The sequence below is a fragment of the Cydia strobilella genome, chromosome 4 (assembly GCF_947568885.1).
Source record: "Cydia strobilella chromosome 4, ilCydStro3.1, whole genome shotgun sequence".
In the NCBI taxonomy this organism is placed as follows: domain Eukaryota; kingdom Metazoa; phylum Arthropoda; class Insecta; order Lepidoptera; family Tortricidae; genus Cydia; species Cydia strobilella.
Window position 1 is genome coordinate 12,724,972 of NC_086044.1, and position 23,223 is coordinate 12,748,194.

Below are 23,223 nucleotides of genomic sequence, written 5' to 3' on the forward strand. Positions count from 1 at the left end.
GGGCGCTCAGAAGGGATTTCCATTGTTCACGGTCCTAAGCGTCCTCCTCCAGCTCCGTCTAGCCAAGGCCAGCTGTTGCAGCCTCCTTTACAACTGTGCGCCTCCAGGTGGTACGAGGGCGACATTTTGAAAAAGAGGTTTTCCAGGAATTTGCCAATTCGGCCCTTGCTAGGATATGTTAAGAGAACTTGGCGTGAATGAGTGAAAATAATATAATTAACAATTTAGCAGACGGTTCTCTTTTAGTAGAAAACAAAAATACTACTTAAATAGTACTAGGAAAGTAAAATTTTCAGACGACAAAGGTATGAGCATGTTAAATTGGTTCGAATGTCTTTGTTTTTTTTTGTTTGAATTACAAAACGAACTCATGCAAGACCACTCAAGTTGATGTTTCTGTGCCTATTACTGGTTATTTAGTAAAAGAGATCTGTTTTACAGTGTTTACACTAGTTCATTGTAGGATAAAATTCAAGGGTAAAGGCCTCAAGCAGCGTGACTTTAAATGCGGCTAGTAGAATTTTATGTACGGACTAGCTGTGCCAGCGGCTTCGCCTGGGTGGAATTCGGTATGTGTCAGTAAGCGGCTAATTCACCCCTAATTTATCTCCCTCTCCCCTGGCGGCGGAACTTGAAGTAAAGTTGACAGATGGATACGCTAAAGGACTGTAGTCCAGATAAAATATTTTACAATTAGGTACCACTAAATAAAACTACACTCCAAAATCAATATTTTTTTTGCCCTTATTCAAATTTTTGACATGATTTAAACGACATAGAGTATATCGAACGATACAGTACTATTTGTGTATTCTTGCGTCCTTGACTGTACCTATCCAAATCATGTCCATGGCAAATATCATCCAAATCGGTCCTCCAGTCAAATCAGTCTAAGCATGACGCCGGCGGCGCGCAGCGTCTGCCCCTACGACTTGTTGATGGTCATGACGAAGCAGACGCTCACGGGGACCTGTAGGTGCTTGAAGCGGAACGGGAAGTTGCTCGGGATGAGGGGGATGCGCGGGATGAACACGGCTTCTGCGGCGCCACCCTCCGTCAGGATCTGCGCCTACATATGTATTGCGTACGATGCCTTTGGGATCACAATCGAGACTCGCGCTGGCTTGCCGTTTCAGCCGAAAGCGAAGCGACCTGCCTGGCTAGAGCGCCACTGAGTCTCTCACCGTGGTCTTTCTCAGACTCCTGTGACCGTGCCCCTTGCAGCCTCAATGCATTGCGAGACTTTCGCGAAAGATTAGATTTTTTTCGGGAAGGCATAGTAACGCGTATAAGTCCCAAATCGTTTGACATTTACTGAAAAATGTTTTTTTAGTAAATGTCAAACGAAAAGTACCCACCTTCGTGACCATTATTAAGAGGAAAGGGCACGGCCGCTTCTCCATACAAACCCAGTCTCCATTTTCCTCTATCACTATGAAAATATTTTTAGGTACATAATTTGATGTATATTTACCATAGCTAAACGCTACGTTTTCTACGTTAGACTTTTTTAAATTTTTTGATTATTGTAAAAATTAGGAGCGAAAAACAGATTTCATGCAAATTTTTAATGCTTCTAACTTATAATAAGTAATTAAAAATTCCAAAAACATAAACGTACACGGGACATAGCTGTGGTTGATACACAACTAATTGTGTCAAAATACTTTGAATAATGTTAATAATATCAAGAGAGGAAAATGAGGACTACAGTTGTAAGAAAAGGTGATTTCGCGCGGGTCCTCCACTTTCGTCTTAAGTGCTTAAAGGAGGCGATACGTATGAATATGGATGCGATATAATTACGATTAGGTATAATTCATGATGGAGAAAATTAATACGAGTAGTTTTAAATAATTACCTATGCAATTAAACGCGTGTTGATATGCGTGTTGATTTTACCACTACGTAACTATGAATACTTGATTACCTAATGTTTACTCTGTTCCCCAAAAGATGGCACTGTGCAATGTGTGGCAATTAATGTATTGTTCAATTAAAAAAATATATTTGTTAATATCCGTACCCCCTCTTCTAAACAGAGTTAATTTGGCAAAATCCTTCCTCGGTGGCTTATTCATGTCACAACGTATTAATTTCAGCGCCATCTGTTAGTTTGTCATTCGGGTACTCGATAGTCGTAGCACATATTTGAAGAAAAAGTTTGCGCCTTCTTCCTAAGTAGCGCTATAAGATTGAGTTACAATTAGTCGAGTGTGCTCAAGCGATAAAAATGTCAAATACGGCGTTCTCTGAATAAAAGATTTCCTTAGGCAGAATTAATCTTGGTGTTCCTAAGATGTATTTAAGAAGTGTAGCTACCCAGATTTTTGATGTAGGGGGGTGGGGATGTTTAAGATTAGGTTCTAAGTCGTTTAGTATCATTTTCAACTAAATCAAAAGACGTATACGTAGATTTCATGATTTTCATGTAAATCAGTTCAGGCGGTTATTGATTCCCCCTACAATATTACACCTTCCTTTTCAGTTTTAAGGTAAATTTTTTGGGATAAAAACTACCCTATGTTCTTCTACGGGAATCAAACTATCTCTATACCAAATGGTATCTAAATCGGTTTAGCGGTTTAAGCGTGAAGAGAAATTAAAAAAAGTATTTTTTTTTCATATTTTTTGTGTTTTCACTCGGGAATGGTGTAATTTTGATATCATAAATGAATTCGGCATTTATACATAAACGATATAGTTAAAACGACGAGCTTAAATGATATAGTTATCAAGATAAAGTTTTTAACCCCTTTTTCACCACCTTGGGGGATAAGTTTTTAAAAACGCTGAAAGTAATTTTCTTGCTTTTTCATAAAATACCTTTTTGCAAAGTTTCAAGTTCCTAGCTTAAAATAAAATTTGCACCCCAAGATAAACTTTCATCCCCTTTTCAACCCCCTGAGGGGTTAAATTTCCAAAAACGTCAAAATTACTTTTTTTGTAATCGTCTATTATACCTTTCTAAGAAGTTTCAAAGCATTTGTAATGGATTCAAACTTTCAACCCCCTTTTAACCCCGTTAGGGGACGAATTCTTGAAAATGCTGAAATCATTTTTCCTGTATATTTTAATAATATGCCATACAATACATGTATACAAAGTTTCAAGTAACCCACTCAAAAATTTTTATCTCCATACAAACTTTCAACCTATATTTGCTGAAATTAGTTTTCTTGTATTTCTATAATATATCATTTTACGAAGTTTCAAATTGCTAGCTTAAAATAAATCTTGAACCCCCTACAAACTTTCATCCCCTTTTTAACCCCCTTAGGGGTGAAATTCCTCAAATTTTTATAGCCTATAACCTGGCCGTGGATTTTTTCGACAGATTAGTAAAGATTGCATCAAAATCCGTTCAGCCGTTTTCATTTGATGCGCGGTCAAATAAACAGACAAACAGATAAACAGACAAAAATTCTAAAAACTGTTGGAACGTTATCGATTCTAAGTATCCCCAGCCAACTTTTTTTCGAATATCTTCCATGTACAGACTTTCGACACTCTTCCGCTTTATTATATGTATAGATAAAATTGAGCGGGCTGGTGGGTTTGCACTGAATAAAAAGTTGTCACACCTCTGCTCAATTAGAATTAGGAGCTTAATTCTGGTCTCGACTTATGTGACGTAGTTATTGGTTGTAACAAATTATGGACGTTTGTTTCAGTGTTGCAAGGGCTCTTGAGTCAAAAGTTAGGTTTCGTTTAATGAAAAGTCGGAGTTTTGTAACTTTATAAAATAAAAATAAAACCGGCAAAGTGCGGCCAAATCACAAAAGTCACGCACATTGTCGGACATATCACAGACGAGGGCCAAAAGTCACGAAAAATTTGACTTGTGACCATCTGGCAATACTGGTTTGTTTCTCTAATGTTCCTAATTATTGGATACAGAAAAGACAACATCGAAGCTAAATCTGGATACACCGACAAATACCACGCCGCAACACACAAGCAAAATGAACATACCGAGTTGTCTAGTCTTGTAGCAATAGCGTTTCACTTCAAAGCTCGGGCAAGGAAGGCCTTTCAAATTGCTCATATATTAAGTATTTCACTTATGTATGTGCCTCGCTGAATATGACTTGCATACGTTTCTTTGCTAAAGCAGCGCCCTTGTTCTAGTGCGTTTCTTCAACCGAATACGTCACTTTTGACACTCAAAACTCGAATTGGCCTGTTGGTGACGTAAATGACGGTGCCGATAAAGTGCAAGTTTAATAACGAAGCGATTCAGGACGTGAGGCCAATTCGAAATAACATTCTGATGTCAAAATGATGATATTTTGTTATCATTCGTTCATGTGTCGCCATCGTGCCAACACACTTATCAAAAAGGACGAGCGAAATGCACGCGCGATTCGCGCGAATGATAACAAAATGACATCATTTTGATATCAAAATGTAAGATCCAATTCCCTCCTTGTTACCTATTTGTTAGTGAGGATCGGCACTATTCCTGACGTGTCTACAGCTAGGTAAATAGCGAACCTTATGTGCATTATAAATTATAATTATTGTTTTAAGTTCATACAAATATGTAGGTATTTCATATTAAAATACGAAAATTTTAGACAATATTACTCCAGTCTGTAATAAAATATAATTCGGAAAGGCAGAGCAATGTAAAGTGTATCTGAAAGAAAGCGTTTCATTCCCGGCGGAATATAATCGTCCGCTCGTAATTTATATTGTCTGCTGCAGAGGCGAGTCCCGCTGCACATTCATTTATTTTATGTGCCATTTACAATTGTCGGTCGATGGTCAAGGGAGCGGGCGACCGAGCCGAGGGCCGAGGAGGCTGCAGGGAGACCGGACGATGCCTTCGCATTATAAAACGGTGCGGTCATCTGCGAACGCCGTAATGGTATTTGTAATAGGAGCGGGCCGCATGAATTGTGACGGCCGGCGAGCACATGGGTCTGATGATTTATTTATAAGATTAATTTAGACCGCACGGACACCGGACGCCCGGACCGGAACGCTCCAGTAAACTGTTTCCTTGACGTAAATAAATAGAATAATTTTGGAGGGATTTTTGGGAATTTTATTGTAATGAATTTTTAAGGTAATATAGTATGTTTATCTAAATCAATATCATTATAATATATTCAGATACGATAAGCTAACGGCCTATATTAACAAACCTGTATCTGTGGGTGCATCGATAACCGATAACTTAATTACATTCAAATTTAGAACATCTCTGAGAAACAAAGAAATATGATTTTGCCTCTATTCTAATATCAGTTGTGATGACGTTTTATTCGAAATGAAGTGTCTGTTGCAAACAATTTTGTCAGTATTTTTTTTTATTTAATTAACTAAAACCATTTGGATTTAATTATACATTAGTTAACGAGTCTATACTTACTTTAATTTATTGCTCGTGTCGCATGTTACTTGTATTGATGTCGAACCAATGTCGAACGATATGGCAGTCGGCCCTAGACTCTAGTTTGTCTCTGAATTTAAAAAAAGCAACAGATGCGTGACATGCGCGAAAAAGTTTGCATTACCGCCATTTGACGTTTAATTAGTTTGTAAGTATAAAATTACTTTGTTTTGTTGAAGCTATATATTGATGTAGATAAAGCAGTTCTCTAAAGTCGTCGTCAATAGAACTTGCAAATTATGTAAACAAATATGACAGATTTTGTTAGGGTTTGACACATAACCTAACATTTTTACGAAGGTTATTTTCCCTGAAATATTAATAGTTAACATTTAATTTAACTAAAAATTTATATAAATAAAATATTTAAGTATATAGACTGTTGATAAGGTCATGGTTGTCTTTTTAAAGAGCGAGATTACGAAGTAATGAAGGTAAAATGGTTTGTTTACATTATTTGCAAGTTCTATTGACGACGACTATGTAACTGTACATAGCTAGGCATTAAAATACTCGTGTGATCCTTTTATTAAACTAATTTGATTCGTTTCATTAACCCACACTCGTATTTTAATGCCTTTCATTATGTAGCAGTCACATAAACTAGTATTATCTTATTCCAATATCTTTGCGTTAATTGATAAAAAAATAAATAGTAAATAAATTCTTCTTGTATTTAATTTTGTTTATGTCTGCCGTTGCATTTTTCGTATGAAATTGGAAGCGGTGGCGGCGGCCAAGAGGCTGAGTGGCTCTGTATTCTTTTGTTTTTTAATTAGATATAACGGCGTGGGTGGGGTGGCGCGTCCCCCTTGCCAAGTTCTGATGGAGGTGCTTTCTTGTTAAAGGCAACCGGCGCTCGCCTCCTACGTGCCTCGGCCATTCATTTCGTAGAAACTTATAACCTGACCCGCGTACTTATGAGCGTCGCCAATAAATATAGCAATAGCAATGACCGGAGGCGAGCGCGGGTGTCCCTGTCGAGGGCAGCCTGGAACGGGCGTAGGAGCGGGATGGCGAGGCATTGTTAGCTAAATATCTAGGTGGTCAGTTGGGCGGGCGTGTGGGGGGCTCGGGGCAGCTAGAAGACGGGCCGGTGGGGGCGGACGTGCCGGGCCCGGCGCCGGCCGATGTATTGAGCGCGTATTGCAGACGCGGTCACGCGCTGCAATATTGCGTTCGCTCTGCGATATTGCCCCTCGGTAACTCAATTTGATAAATTGTGCAAACTTCTCTTGCGCTGCGCTGCTATGAGCTCGGCGGATATTGTGCGGTGGTAGGTATTGCTGTCGATGCACGATTACATACACTAAATCCTTCACTATTGATGACTACTATCCAGGTACCTATCTATGATTGGAGTCAGCGTGTTACCTATAAAGTAATATTAAAGGATAAAAAAACATATTTTTAATTAATTTTTAACAAGCAGAAACGTCTGCGATCGATGCTATTAAGCTTAGAATAAATTTAAAAGTGGAAAAATTACTGCCTTGGGTGAGACTTGCACTCAGATCCAGAGGCCGTGAGTTCAAGTCTCACCCAAGGCAGTAATTTTTCCACTTTTAAAAATATAATTTTAATTGCCGCTACGTTTATTAAAAATAACATTGTACCTATGGGTATGTTAATGTTGCCTATGCTTCGACCATCGGCCCTATTCGAACTTTAAGATACGTCAAAAATTTGCTAAGTATACGGTATGGATCGGATGTCAGTGTCAAAAGTGACGTTTCTTCAAACAAAAACGTCACTGTTGACACTGACATATCCAATCCATATCGTATATCAAGCAAATTTTTGACGTATCTTAAAGATCGAATTAATTAATTGAAGCAACGGTTTTATGATACGTACTCGTAGGTACGACAGGAGATGCACGGGAAGTTCATATAATTTCTAATTACCATGGGTATGCATATATAGGTATCTATAAGTAATAGGTGTTACCTATAGATAGTTATGCATGCATTGGTATGCAACAAGTTGATCTTATTCTATCAGCTTTCAAGGCTTAATAAATACTTTTTTATCCAGTCAAAACAAAATCTTACTCTGTTTGTTGTATTTAAATACTAAATGTTTTACAAATAAGAATGAAAATGAAAAAAAAAACCAGACTAAGCTAAGTTGGCAGTGATTTTGATAGCCCAGACTGTGAAAGTGTTATTTTAAACGTCAAACTTCTATGAATTTATGACGTTCAAATAACACATGCGCAGTCTGTGCTATTGAAATCGCTGCCAACTTAGCTTGGTCTCACTATCAAGAAACATTTCTTTTAATGATTTTTTTGATTATGTGATATTTCTCTATTGACCCAGGTATGTATTAGATACAATTCTACCTATTAATATATAACACGATATTCTAGAACCGTTTATTCAGCATCATCATCCATTTTAACTATAGTATAGGGGTTCCTATAATGTATACAGGTATCGTTATCGGGAGTTTTCTTTTGATCGCAACGGCGGGCGCGCGGGGCGCGCGGCGCTTACGGTAGCGAGGCTTTGGCTGGAAAATGATTTATTGTTTGTAAAGCGGCGCGAGCTTTCTCAAGCAGATCCAGTCCACTGCAGATATGGGCGAGTATTATATTGATCCGGCTCGGGCGGTGGTCGGCATTTCCTACCGCTCATACTCGGCGCGGGGGCGCGGGCGGCCGACATATTTATTGAAGCCCGAGGGCGCGATGCGGGAACACACGGACATAAAACTTATTATAACGACGCAAACCGACTCTTACGGTGCACAAACCTTTAATAAGGGCGCGCGGGGCGAGGCGGGCCGCCTCGCCCAATCCCGGCTCGATATGATATTATATCAGCCATATTAGCCAATCGCGCCGCGTTATGATATTGTAGGCGGGCGGATGCGAGTGCAAGCAGCAGTTTTTCCTTGTTGGGCGGGCGGTTTTATGATATTCGGTTATGATTGTATTATATTAACGGGGTGCTTAGGGGATGTATTCTCCAATCCAAAGCCTTATCTTGAAATTTGTTTGACTTATGAGTTAAATAGGCTATTTAGGTACTTAGACACACTTTGGTTGTTTTTAAATTTACGTACACTTGTTTATTACAGGTAACATACATATAAACTAATAGGTATATTACAAATATTAAGTTAGAATCACATTAAATACTGCAGACAAGCGGCTACGTGAGTCTAGTCTAGTGCCGCAGCCGCCGCGGATATGATCTGGGGTGTCATCGGCAGCGAGCGTGCAATATCGCATTTTCCATTTCCACGAACGGAGCGTAGAGCGTTTGATTTTATTTTCGCCGATTTTGCAGAATCGTGACCTGAAACGAAGATAAGGATTTGTTGCACAGTTTTCATCTCCGCCTTCAGTTGTGCGAGAAATGGTTAAATAGATGCCAACCTACATTCACCTTGGAATTTGTATCGGCATCCCGAGTACAACCGATTATTTTTATATATTCTTACGTTGCTAACGTTGCATTAAAAAAACCTTTAGGTACTTACATTCTTTAGTTATGGATTATGTTTCAAGTTAATTTTTATTAAAGTTCATGTTTGTTTATTTGGCTAAGTAAGAAAGGAACCTTACATTACATCTAGCAGGTCAAAATACATGTCATTGCTAAAACCGTGCTGAAACTATTCTTATTAAATAAATTTGCATAAAAGAAAATATATCGTAAATTTACGTCAATGTTCTTCTTCTTCGCCTAGCCTTTTCCCTTGGACTAGTTAGTTATAAAGTAAAATAAAGTATGCTTACAATTATTTTATATAAAATTCATCATCATTTTTTATTTTGTGTCTAAATTAATTGAAAACACTTTACTTTTCAATTTTATACATGTTAAATTCGTTACGTGTTCCAGGAAATGAATGCCTAAAAAAAGTTATAGAGGGAAATGCTTGGAACACAATTTTTGACCACCACACATTATTGAAATCGAAAAATGGAACCTTCAAACCCCCCTCTCCCTCCCCAGCGCCAGGGTTACGGCCGGGGACTTTTGATATTATGTTCACCTCCTAACTAGTCCAAACAAAGCTACGAAGTCAAAAATTGTGTTCCTAGCATTTCCCTCTATACCTTCTTATTGCTTGGCCTATTAAGTCAATAGATTGTAGAGGGTATTTTTAGGGAGATATGTACTTTGCTTGAATGTTTTGGCTAGCTTTGTTGCAGGAAGACATAGCTTATCCTTATTTTATTAAGCGTGTTGTAAATGTCACTCCTATTTTAAAAATCATTTTTATTTCTGTTAATTTATAACTGGCTGGTAAATATAAATAATGATATTTTGTCGTGATTCAGCTAATTATAAAGACTTCTTAACTAGATTAAGTAAATATAATTGTAACAACTCGTTTGTGTGATACAAAAATTGTTTGTATTCCAACAGCATGCCCCAAATAGTTACGGCATAGTTTAGATTTCCTCTTAATTGGAAGGTCAGATGGCAGTCGCTTCCCTAAAAACTAGTGACTGGCGTAGTTCTTGGGATTAGTTTCAGAGCGGACCCCATGCCCAGGAGCATGCAAAGAGTAGGGACTTTGCTAGGAAGATGATGATGAGTGATTAGACAGTTCAGGTTTAACTGTGTGGTATTTTTGTGCGTCGTGGAAGTCAAATTAAGTCTTTGGAAAGAGAAATGAAAATTCAGAGCTTGTCGCAACATTTGCTTTCTTTGTCGCGAGCTGCCAACGACAAACGTGCCGACATGCGCTTCTGTGTTTTTACCCATAGTTTTAGTTAACTAAGTAACTATTTTTCTGAGTAGACAAAATCACTTGTTTAATTTAATTGAACGTATTTTTACAACATAAAAACGTATTGAATAAAATGGCGTCCGAGTTCAGTAAATGAGTTGCTAATAAAAAGATAATAAACAAGCGCCTTTGTAACAAACTATAACAGATCGGTAATTGCTTCCACGATGCCTCCTTGCGTTATTACGCCTTTTACGACGCCGTATGGGGTGAATAAAACATTTTTACGGCCGGCCATGGGTGTTATTATATGTACATATACGTACTTGCGTGGATACAGTAAATGGCCTCAGGTAATAAAGTATCTATATGGAATTTAGGTACACGAAGATACCTCCGGCCATGCAGCCCTGTAATAAATGTTAACGCAAAACAGAGCAATTTCAATATCAGTATGAAGGAGGATACTATCGGCGCGATTCGGGAAATGAATTAGAGATTCACTAGATATGAAATAGTAAAGATATGTGACGTCCCACGGGTAAAGGTACCTTATGGCGGTTGGCGCTTACGCTATTCATTTCCCGAATCACACCGTTGGTCCAGAATGTCCACCACACATTTTTTTATCAAACTTTTCATTATTCGCACGTGCACGTGTCATCATATGAGTTTATGGTTGTCTCGTACAGTAGGTAAGGTATAGTCAGTGTCAAATAGATAGTTACGGCCAAATTGGTCAAATATATCTTAACACACCTTTGTTACCTTAGAAATAAGTATGTGTTCCGATGTATTTGGCCAATGTAGCCGTCACTATCTACATATTTGATGCTGACTGTACCTGTCGATCATTCAGAAAGTAAAGTCTGTCAAGTCTGGGTCACGTAGATTATTAAAATTGCTAAAACAAGGTACTATTTGATTAAAATCTAAACAATTTTGTACTACACGATTCAATCAAATAGTAGAAAATGGACCCCTATGAACAGACGGCGCTCAGCCGAAACAGCCGGCACATGACTCCGGTCACTCAAATAGATTGCGTCATAGTGTAATGCCGTCCCAGAGCGCAAAACAATTATCGAGACAAAATGAATAAAATATCCGCCGTCCTCTGCCTCGTGCGCCCGTTTCATCTCAGGCGACTTTTTCTTTGTCATCCACCGTACACATGTAACATTCGGTAACGATACAATACTTACATAGACATTTTTTTATTTTTTACTCTAGGGACACTTTTTCGACCCTCGTCCGAGCGGCCTCTTTGAAAAGTGGACATCGGAACGCGAGGGAAGGCGCCCCCGAGGACACGACAGAAAATGCGTTGTAAACATTGCGACTACATTCAATTTCCCGTCATTTTTCAAACTGATAAATAATTCTGTCATCGAACGCTCGGACAGGGGTCGCTATGAAGTGATTGTCGACGGAAGGACGCCGTAAAAAATAGCGGCCGATGAGCTTCGCAAGCTCAAGCTCGAACCCGCGCGCCTCCTTGTGTGCGATAAATTTCATTTTATTATCAGATATCGAGGGACTTCGGAATCGAATAAAGCGCTCATATTTAATTCATAAGGTACCGGCCATATAGCGCTATTCACAACTTTGTTATTTAAGAGATACCTTTGGAATCATTGCTGACCCTTTGGACGATATTTAAATATAACTACGAGACTTTAATCTATTTTGAGAGTGTTGCTCTCTGCTGAGCAACACTCAACTCAACTTATTTATTCTTAATAACGAGATGTTTATTTGTAAAATTTAAATAACAAAGGTGAGTGAATAAAATAAAATAAATAACACTAAAATTAAAATAACTTGAAAACAAAACTTATAATTTCAATATTTTTTCTATAATAAATGTCAGAGAAATATAGAAAGATTTCCAATTATAAAGGTGGCTCACAACATACATAATTATTATTTATTTGAATGACTCGTATATTATGAGTAGGATTACTTTGTACGAGTTGATATTGTAAAGCTCCCGCCATTTGTATTCCCTGATCAATATGACCTCGGTCTCTTTAAAACAAGAGTGAATAGGCTGTTACTGAACCGGTGCTCCATCTTAGGCCCTGTCTTCACTTTCCATCAGGTGTGACTAGGGCCAATCGCCGATCAGTTTATAAAAAAAAAAGTTAGACTTGGAACTGTTGGAAGTCTAGCTGTAAGGCACGTAAAGGTGACGTTCGGATAAAAACTGCAGCTGCATTAAGTACTGTTGTGGAATTGACTGCTGCGGCCTTGGCGCGAGTGATGTACCTATCTGTCAATTTCCTTGATAAAATGAGTCACGTTCGTATAGCCGCATTACTGCCGCGAATAGAACGTTCAATCTGACTCACAGCAACAATACTATAGAGGCGACAACTCTCAGTAGCAGTAGCAGAGAAAGCGCGATCATATCTATCTACTTCTAAAAAGTCCTAAGTGCCAAGTCAAAACGGTAGACTACGTATTGTTGTTACGCACCAGTGCTTGGTGGGCAACCATGAACCCGACTAAATGACGTATGTTGTCAAGAATGTTAAATGTTTGGTACATTGTTCTGCCCCTCATGGGTGCACGCATGTGGCAACTCTGTAGTTTTTTTAACGTGATTACACAGTTTGGTCAACATAGTGACCAGCGACTGCTTATTTTATGAGAATATTGGTGTCGCTGCCGAAAGGGCCACGTCACCACCGAAGACGAAAAGGTCGAAAAGGAAAGGAAAGTTACAGAAATGGCAACTGTAGTATAGGTTGCTATACCTAAGTAAGGTAACTTACTTTGAAAATCCGTAGGTACCTCATTTTGTTAAGGAAATTGACAGTGACGGCCGCCGCGTTAAGGCGGTTCCCTGAGCCAGAAGGCGAAAATTCTCCTTGTATGATCATATTTCTCTAAGAGATGTTGATATTCGTAGACGTGGAAAAATATAAGTAGTTCTTGATTATATTATCTTTAATTTATAAGCTTCCGATACCCGAATTATGACACTTCGCTCGATACAATGAATTCCCAAAGTAACCTCTAACGCTCTAGTTAGGACTTTTAATCCAACTTTACTTGGTAATTTATTATGTGATACTATAAAAAAAAACCAATCTTAACTTAAATAGTAATTTTACCGCTATCGAATATCGATATTGTAAGGCAACGTTTTTAAAATAAATAAAAATCGACAAAATTCGATCAACATTGACACTTGGCGCGCATGGTCTTTCCCGTTCTTTCTTGCGAAATGTGACAATGAAGGCGGCAAACCGATGGAACGACCTTAAGGCCGCAGCAGTAACGCCGCAACAGTAATGCCGCTGCAGTTGCCATCCAAAAGTAACTTTCAAACCAGATGTACGTGGCAGGTTCGAATCCAGGCTCGGACCAATGTGTTCTCGGAACTTACGAAAGGAAATTTAGAACTTCGGAATTTAAATATCATGACAATCTGAATGTTACCTCACTGATAGTACCTAGTCTAACTATGATGAAGATTTTATCCGTGTCTGTCCATTCCCATAGTGTTCTATGCTCCACTTGACCAACTATTTAAACCATTTTCCATACTTTCTTACCTAGAAATGTCCGGCAAATGTGCAGTGCATTTCCAACGTCCACTTTAGGACGAGGCAAGACACAGGCTGGGGTCACTCGCGGTATTAAATAACTCTCCGACAGCTAAATGAGGAGGGGACGCGAATAACATCCCGGATTTGTAGCCACCACCCGCGCCGGCTACCAAACAATAAAGAAAATTACGATACCAACTACCGACCCATTGCACCCATGTACCTTTTGTTTATTGAGGTTGGCTTTGTTATAAACGGAGTTAAAAGTTATTTCTAAAGTCCAAAATGTTTGCAATAGCCAAAATTAAAACCTACCCTCGAGAAATGCCCACGTTGTATTAATGTGAAATAAAACTAATGATAGATAACGAAATAGCTGTGAAGTAGCTCCAGTCAACCGCATCCAGTGTATCGAAACTTGTCTAAGAAGTAAGTTTGTCAATACAATGTTACTTTGGTTGCAGACGCAGTTGTTTACCCGTTGTGCCAAACTGTAACTTATCGTATGATGTTCAGAAATAATAAGAGAATACACGTACCTAATGTTGAGCGTATTTCCTGTCGAATAAATAATAAACTAAATCACATGTCGAACAGTCGAAGCTTTTGTTGTCATAACAAAAGATTTCGACAAAACACGACGCGGCGATCGCAACATTCACAACACGGCTGATAGAGCTCAGTTTATATTTTATTCATACATTGTATTGTTGGAATATCAATTGGCTCGCCCGGCGGTAGGTAAAGGGTACATTTCCAATCCGCACGGGATTCACTTAGATTTGAAGGAAAATAGATTTCGATTTCCAAAGCTGCGACAAAGCAATCCGATATATTTTTCAGACAGATATTGCTAGCGATTTCTTTTGAGCTTTGAAATATAAGGGAGGGAATTTAAAAAATTAAGCTTATATGTTTCTTTACGGTTTCGGTAGGGTATGACGACTTCGAGTATTTACAAAACTGTTTTGTTTCCATTTCAGAGTAGGTTCATGTTGTCATGTAATTATTTAAGTAGGTACACAACGTAAATCCATTTGTTGAATATTGTATCTAATACGAGTACTATGCACCACAAATGTATAATCTAGTATCTACTAGATATTTATATTTTTTGTGTTGTGTGATTGTCTGATAAAAATAATTAGAGTATCTAGCATGTGTTGATGATCATATGGTTCCGACTTTCAAAGATTCCCGAAGAGAAAGAGCTATGCGCTGTAAGTAAAATTAGAAACACAACGGTTCTATTTATGTTTTAAGGAATCCAGGTAGAGTACTGCAATTTACAATTTATAATCACACTTGTTTTATTCTTATTAAATATCGCGCTTTTTTGAGGATTTGAATTTTTGTCTTAGCCTGTCTACTTATCAAACTTTAATTAACAAATTACCATAAGCTATTTGTTTTATGTCAAATGAAATATGTATAACCGTGTTGCAAAGGTAAACGAAATCTCGGATGTCCAAAAGGTTGATGTCATTAAAAACCTAGACGGGTCGTTTCCTTTTTTAATTTTGGCAGACAGACAATGCACTAAAGGAAAACATTAAAGGGGGCCGACCCCTTTTCGAAGTGATTAATTTATTACGTTCTTTGTTTCTGTTTTGATTTTGGTACTCGGATAATCTCGGATAACACGGGTCTTAACCAGAAGCCCGATTAGAAATTACAATTTGATGTCTGCTTGTGCTATATATTGGTGTAATTTAGATGCGATGTGAGTCATGTGAGCAATAACATACCAATAATCGATTTTGAAAGTTAAAATATCACTCTTTACGTACTTTATCTTACCTTACCTTACCTTAGGTAGACCTGTACGTACAGTCATGGCGTGTAACCTACTTATAGCGGGGTTTTTGTTTTTGATAGTCATGGTCTTTAACCGACTTACAAAAGGAGGGTCTAAATTGGTCGGAATCTTTAAAAAAAAATACAGGATGAAATTTTTAAATGAGACACTGAAGGCAGGTTCCTGATCCCGTGCTGCTATTCTAAAATGGGCTTAGGAGACCTTCCCTAATTTTTAATTAAAAACGATTGACATTTACAGATTTTGCAAAAAATTGCAGACCTCGACATAATTAATGTTTTTATTATTATCGTTTTTTACTTTTATTTTAATGTTTTAATCATGGTCCAATTAATTAATTTTATTTTTATCTATGTCTCACGTACCTAATTTTGCAATGCTAATTTTAATTTAAATTTTGAATTTTATAATTTTATTGTACCATTGTAGTTTTATTATTTTATTGACAGTTTTAATCAAATCAATTCAAACCAAACAAAACCTTACATTTAAGTATCTTTGTGCTCATCCGGTTGTGTGTTTATGACTTCTGTATTACTTAATATTTATTAACAATAGCCTTGTAAGTTATGCTTTGTACATGTACCTAATACTAACACTTTTATGGGCTTTGCCTGAAATAAATTATTTATTATTATTATTTGTATCTCCTTGTGGATTTCACGGGCCTATAAATCCCGGTCTATGGATAGGCTTGCGTGGGGATATTGATCCAACACGTAGAGGCCCCTTGGAAAGCTTTAATGTCATGTAGAACGCCTGCTGGAACCCGTTCACAAGTGCAACAATAGACACCCATGAACAGGTCGCAGCAGGCATTGGGACTATTGTAGAAAAAGTGAACAGTATACCGGTCTATGGATTGAAGTTTGGGTGGACAATGAGACTGGGCTATTGTAAAGACGTCCGGACACCTGCCATAACAATGTTTTCACAAGTTATCGAGGCAGGTGGTGACTTGCCGCTGACTAGATGGGCCCCTGAAACTGCCGTCGTGAAGACGACCAGGAGCAACACCGGTGTGAGCGGCTCAGGGGTGTCGAGAGGTGTGCGCCGCTTTCTACCCAGTGGCTGTTAACAGCCACTGTGCCAACTCGCGTCTTATGGATCTTTCACTTCCACCCCTGGAGCATATAGCTCTAGCGACTCCTCTCTGGACAGCCAATGAAGGCAAGCCAGAGCTGAAAGTCCTGCGGGTGCCCTTGGGGTCCACTCCGACCGACGAAGACACGCCGGAGACGGAGACCCTGACCGACTCTCGGGAGCACTCGGGTCCGTGGGGTTGTTGCTCCCCAACAGCTCGCCACAAGCTGCCCTGCGGGCTTTATTATTATCGTAATTACGGACATTTTTAGGGTTCCGTACCTCAAAAGGAAAAAAACGGAACCCTTATAGGATCACTCGTGCGTCTGTCTGTGTGTCTGTCTGTCTGTCCGTCTGTCACAGCCCATTTTCTCCAAAACTACTCGACCAATTAAGTTGAAATTTAGTACATATATGTAAATTTGTGACCCAAAGACGGACATGTAACGTAAACAACAAATTTGGCGATTTGTCCTCTTCGTTATGTTTGTTATAGTACAATCGGATTGGGACTAACCTCGAAATCTCTTCCAGTTATGAAATTTGGTATGTAAGTTAATTAAAGGTCTCTTTTTCATGTCCACACTATTTGACATTTGGGGACCTCGAGGAATCGCAGCCATCTTGGAAAATGTATACCATCCTGGAGAAATTTGCGTTTTACTCTAAATCTACGTTCTTTGTGAAAATATGGTGTAAGACAACTTTAAAGCTTATTAAATTCTACACAAAAAAGTCCTAGATATCTTTGCGGAAAAAAACATCTTGTTATAGAAAATAATTGCTGAATCCAGATTTAGCGCTTATACCTTGACTTGACTTTGACGACCGGTCTGGCCTAGTGGGTAGTGACCATGCCTGTGAAGCCGATGGTCCTGGGTACGAATCCCGGTAAGGGCATTTATTTTTGTAATGTGCACAGATATTTGTTCCGAGTCATGGGTGTTTTCTATGTATTTAAGTATTTAAATATTATATATATCGTTGTCTGAGTACCCATAACACATGCCTCCTTGGGCTTACCGTGGGACTTAGTCAATCTGTGTAAGAATGTCCTATAATATTTATTTTATTATTATTATTTATTTATTTATACACTTTTAGGGGATATTCTCTTAATAGGAAACATGGAGGAAAATGAATTCCACTTTTGTCTATACATTTGTACACGTTATACCCCAATATCAACATTTTACTCGACTGCGACTTAAACAGAAAGAAGGGTTATGGGTTTAAATACTAATAATCAGTACACCCTGTAGCTCAGGATACTGGAATCAATACAGCCGCCTTGAAAGGACGCCGAATATTAAATCATATTTTTACTTCTAGCACCTAAACTATTGTGGATCTCAATAAAATAGACATAAGTAGATCCAATACCATAACAATGTTTTCACAAGTTATCGAGGCAGGTGGTGACTTGCCGCTGACTAGATGGGCCCCTGAAACTGCCGTCGTGAAGACGACCAGGAGCAACACCAGTGTGAGCGGCTCAGGGGTGTCGAGAGATGTGCGCCGCTTTCTACCCAGTGGCTGTTAACAGCCACTGTGCCAACTCGCGTCTTATGCATCTTTCACTTCCACCCCTGGAGCATATAGCTCTAGCGACTCCTCTCTGGAGAGCCAATGAAGGCATGCCAGAGCTGAAAGTCCTGCGGGTGCCCTTGGGGTCCACTCCGACCGACGAAGACACGCCGGAGACGGAGACCCTGACCGACTCTCGGGAGCACTCGGGTCCGTGGGGTTGTTGCTCCCCAACAGCTCGCCACAAGCTGCCCTGCGGGCTTTATTATTATCGTAATTACGGATATTTTTAGGGTTCCGTACCTCAAAAGGAAAAAACGGAACCCTTATAGGATCACTCGTGCGTCTGTCTGTGTGTCTGTCTGTCTGTCCGTCTGTCACAGCCCATTTTTTCCAAAACTACTCGACCAATTAAGTTGAAATTTAGTACATATATGTAAATTTGTGACCCAAAGACGGACATGTAACGTAAACAACAAATTTGGCGATTTGTCCTCTTCGTTATGTTTGTTATAGTACAATCGGATTGGGACTAACCTCGAAATCTCTTCCAGTTATGAAATTTGGTATGTAAGTTAATTAAAGGTCTCTTTTCATGTCCACACTATTTGACATTTGGGGACCTCGAGGAATCGCAGCCATCTTGGAAAATGTATACCAACCCGGATAAATTTGCGTTTTACTCTAAATCTACGTTCTTTGTGAAAATATGGTGTAAGACAACTTTAAAGCTTATTAAATTCTACACAAAAAAGTCCTAGATATCTTTGCGGAAAAAAACATCTTGTTATAGAAAATAATTGCTGAATCCAGATTTAGCGCTTATACCCTTTCAGGGGATATTCTCTTAATAGGGAACTCATACTATATCAACATTTTACTCAACTGCAACTTAAACAGAAAGTAGGGTTATGGGTTTAAATACTGATAATCAGTACACCCTGTAGCTCAGGATACTGGACGGATTTTTTAAAATGACGTATCGGTAGATTCCTCTTGCCCTTCACAACCTGTTAAAACTTGTTTTATTAAAGAAAAATTAATACAGCCGCCTTGAGAGGACGCCGAATACTAAATCATATTTTTACTTCGAGCGCCTAAACTATTGAGTGGATTTCAATAAAATAGACATCAGTAGATCCACAATTAGTACACCAGTGCTATGCAATACAAATTTACTAAAATAAACGGCGGAAAATTGTTTAGGACTAAAAAATGTGATAGCAAAAACAGATTTTAGGTCTTAAACGGGGTTTAAGCAATAGAGACAGTTATCAAATTTGACACCTATAATTTCAGGGATCCCTATTTGCGTGTCATAAAATTGGAGCTTCGGGGACCACGGAGATCAAACGCCATCTTGAAAAGTATGTCTTTTTTGCTTTTTCTTTTTTTCTCGGAATATCTGGGTTTAATGTGAATACTGTGTATGGCGAAACAAAAGCATATTATGTTCTACACAAATAAGGTATAAAAAACCATGTCCCTAAAACGAAGCTTTCTTCTAGAAATATGGCTCAGAAGTCAAAAGGTTATACTTAGTCCTCGTACTTTATTTTTTTCTAAAATGAGTCACAAAAATAAACTTGTACAATTATTTAACCAATTTTTGGAACACAAAAACATTATCTACCCTACCACGAAAAAAAAAATTGTGTGGAAACTTGTAAGCTTCTGAGCCCTATTTCTAGAAAAAGGCTTCGTTTTTGGGACATGGTGTTGTGTACCTTTTTAGTGTGGAATTTAATAAGCTTTCGTTTCGCCATACACAGTATTCACATTAAACCCAGATGTTCCGTAAAAAGAAGAAAAACCAAAAGAGACTTATACTTTTCAAGATGGCGTTTGATCCCCTTGGTCACCGAAGCTCCAATTGTATGACACGCAAACAGGAATCCCTGAAATTGTAAGTGTCAAATTTCATTACTGTAACTATTGTTTAAACCCCATTTAAAACCTAAAATCTGTTTTTGCAGTCACATCTTTAAGTCCTACACATTTTTCCTCCATTTATTTTAGTAGATTTGTATTGCATAGCACTCGTGTACCAATTATGGATCTAATTATGTCTAATTTATTGAGATCCACAATAGTTTAGGTGCTAGAAGTAAAAATATGATTTAATATTCGGCGTCCTTTCAAGGCGGCTGTATTGATTCCAGTATCCTGAGCTACAGGGTGTACTGATTATTAGTATTTAAACCCATAACCCTTCTTTCTGTTTAAGTCGCAGTCGAGTAAAATGTTGATATTGGGGTATAACGTGTACAAATGTATAGACAAAAGTGGAATTCATTTTCCTCCATGTTTCCTATTAAGAGAATATCCCCTGAAAGTGTATAAATAAATAAATAATAATAATAAAATAAATATTATAGGACATTCTTACACAGATTGACTAAGTCCCACGGTAAGCCCAAGGAGGCATGTGTTATGGGTACTCAGACAACGATATATATAATATTTAAATACTTAAATACATAGAAAACACCCATGACTCGGAACAAATATCTGTGCACATTACACAAATAAATGCCCTTACCGGGATTCGTACCCAGGACCATCGGCTTCACAGGCATGGTCACTACCCACTAGGCCAGACCGGTCGTCAAAGTCAAGTCAAGGTATAAGCGCTAAATCTGGATTCAGCAATTATTTTCTATAACAAGATGTATTTTTCCGCAAAGATATCTAGGACTTTTTTGTGTAGAATTTAATAAGCTTTAATGTTGCCTTACACCATATTTTCACAGAGAACGTAGATTTAGAGTAAAACGCAAATTTCTCCAGGATGGTATACATTTTCCAAGATGGTTGCGATTCCTCGAGGTCCCCTAATGTCAAATAATGTGGACATGAAAAAGAGACCTTTAATTAACATACATACCAAATTTCATAACTTTGGAAGAGATTTCGAGGTTAGTCCTAATCCGATTGTGCTATTAAGCGAGTTAGGTTTTCAAGACACATTTTTGTCAAGCACGAGTTCCATGAGGAATTGAGGAAACTCTTCAACTCTTTAAGCATACTTATAGCGTTTTTTTTATTTTGAGCTAAAAACCAAGCATTAAATTTCTATTTAGTGAAATGGAACTGCTCATGAAGACCAGAATGGAACACCTCCACGGCAAGCTTTTTACGACTTAGGGCGTTGTAAATAATTTAAACGGCATTTAAAACTGTTTTGAGAAGTCCGTTTTTTTTAAATAAAAGATTATTGATGATGAGTTACACGAGGAATTGAGAGAACTCCCGAGGGAAGTCTTATAAGCATACTTATAGCGGTTTTTGTTAATTTGTATTTTCGTCTACAAATCAAGTATAGTTATTTAAACAGTGCTACTTGGTGAAATGGAACTGCTGATGAAATGCATATTTTACTTACTGTAATTGTTAGAGAATGCACTATGGTCATAAAACATTTAATGGCATTATAAACTGTTTTGTGAAGTCGTTTTTTTTGTTAAACATTATTTATACCATGATATAAACATCATTTGGTGAACGCCTATCAGAGCATGTAAAACCGTCTTATGATGTTGGTTCTTTTTAACTCACTTCAAGATTTCAAAAGGAGGAGGTTCTCAATTCGGTTGTATGTTTTTTTTTAAATATTTGTTTCTTCATATACTGAAACACATCCAACTTGTCAGTAGAAAAAGGCGCGAAATTTAAATTTTCTATGGGAAGTCAACTCTTAGCGCCTACATTTTTTTTATTTGCCGCCTTTTTCTACTGACAGTGGGTGTGCCAGAGTATAAATGTTTCATTTTAAACATAAATATTTAAATTTTGCTTATGGAAGCTCAATGTGTTTGTATTAACGTAGCCAGATTGCGAGGTTGAGAATGGTAATGCATTTATCGCTGTTTCTTTTTCAATTGAAATCGAATTTGCTTTTAAAGTCGGGGTCTAAAAGCTCCACCATAAGTTATGTATCAAACCCGTAAAAGTATCACTCGTGCAATACAAAAGTTAACGACACAAGAAAACGCGTTTTCCACAACATTAAAGATAACAACAATACGGGGGCGAGCGAGTATAGAGCCTCCCAGAGGGTGGCGGGCGGGGGTCGAGAAAAATTCAATATTAATATGAAGGAGGTGTGAGGGAGAGACGGCCGCCGTCTCGCTCGCGCGGCCAATGGCGAGCGCTGCCGCCGTTGGGATATGATGAATTTATGGATGTAATAAAAGCGAGGTGCGCGATTGGAGGAGCGGTCAGGGAGAGAGCTTATTTTCTTTATTTTCATATTTGAAATGTCGGTCTTAAGACATCGACGGCACTTCGGACATTTTTACCATGGGGTTATGACCCCCATTATGTAGAGAGGTAGGTACTAACGTATTTACTTGTACCTAAATATAAACACAAAAGGTCGGTTTTGTAGAGTTGAAAGCCGGTAGTGGGTCGCAAGAGCACTTGTGGCACAAAGGCTCGTCGCTAGCAGTTGATTGAGGCGTGAGGCGCACCGCCGGTCGCTGGGTTTCTTTCTTGATTTGTTACTCGAGTGGCCGAAAACGATGCTTCAATTTGCATCAGCCTTTAGAGCTGCTTGATGTTTCTTGCGGCTCACTTGTTTAGCTATTGGCCGACTCGGAAATGGTTTAGAATACTTAAGTTTGAACTTAATTACAAGTATTAAGAGTACATACGTATCTATATATGTATGTACTCGTATTTATTAGAGCGTACGAGTAGGTAGCTAAAGCAACGAACAGTCAATACTTAATAGGAAAATTGAGGTGTAAGTTCGTAGAAAAAATGAGTATGTGTAACAATTTTTTTTGACATACCAATTCTACATATGATTAGGTAATTAATAAAACTAGCCTATACGGGATACTGATCCACTAATAGTAAAAGGTTCGAATCGAAACAGAGGAGAAATAAATATTCAAGATCCAAAATACATCCCTGTCGCATGCTGAGAAACGACTCGTAAGGCGCTTATTCAACGACTCGCTTTATCTGAAGGGAATTGATACCGTCAATATAATGCGTCGGATAGAAATAGCGTTCAAAAGGCAGAATCCTGACAGCGGCAAAGACAACGCAGACAAAATAAATAGGGGGGCGGCAGCGTGCGGCGAGCCAGCGAGGCGTAAGTATTGGGGATCTGCCGTGAGCGCGCAGTT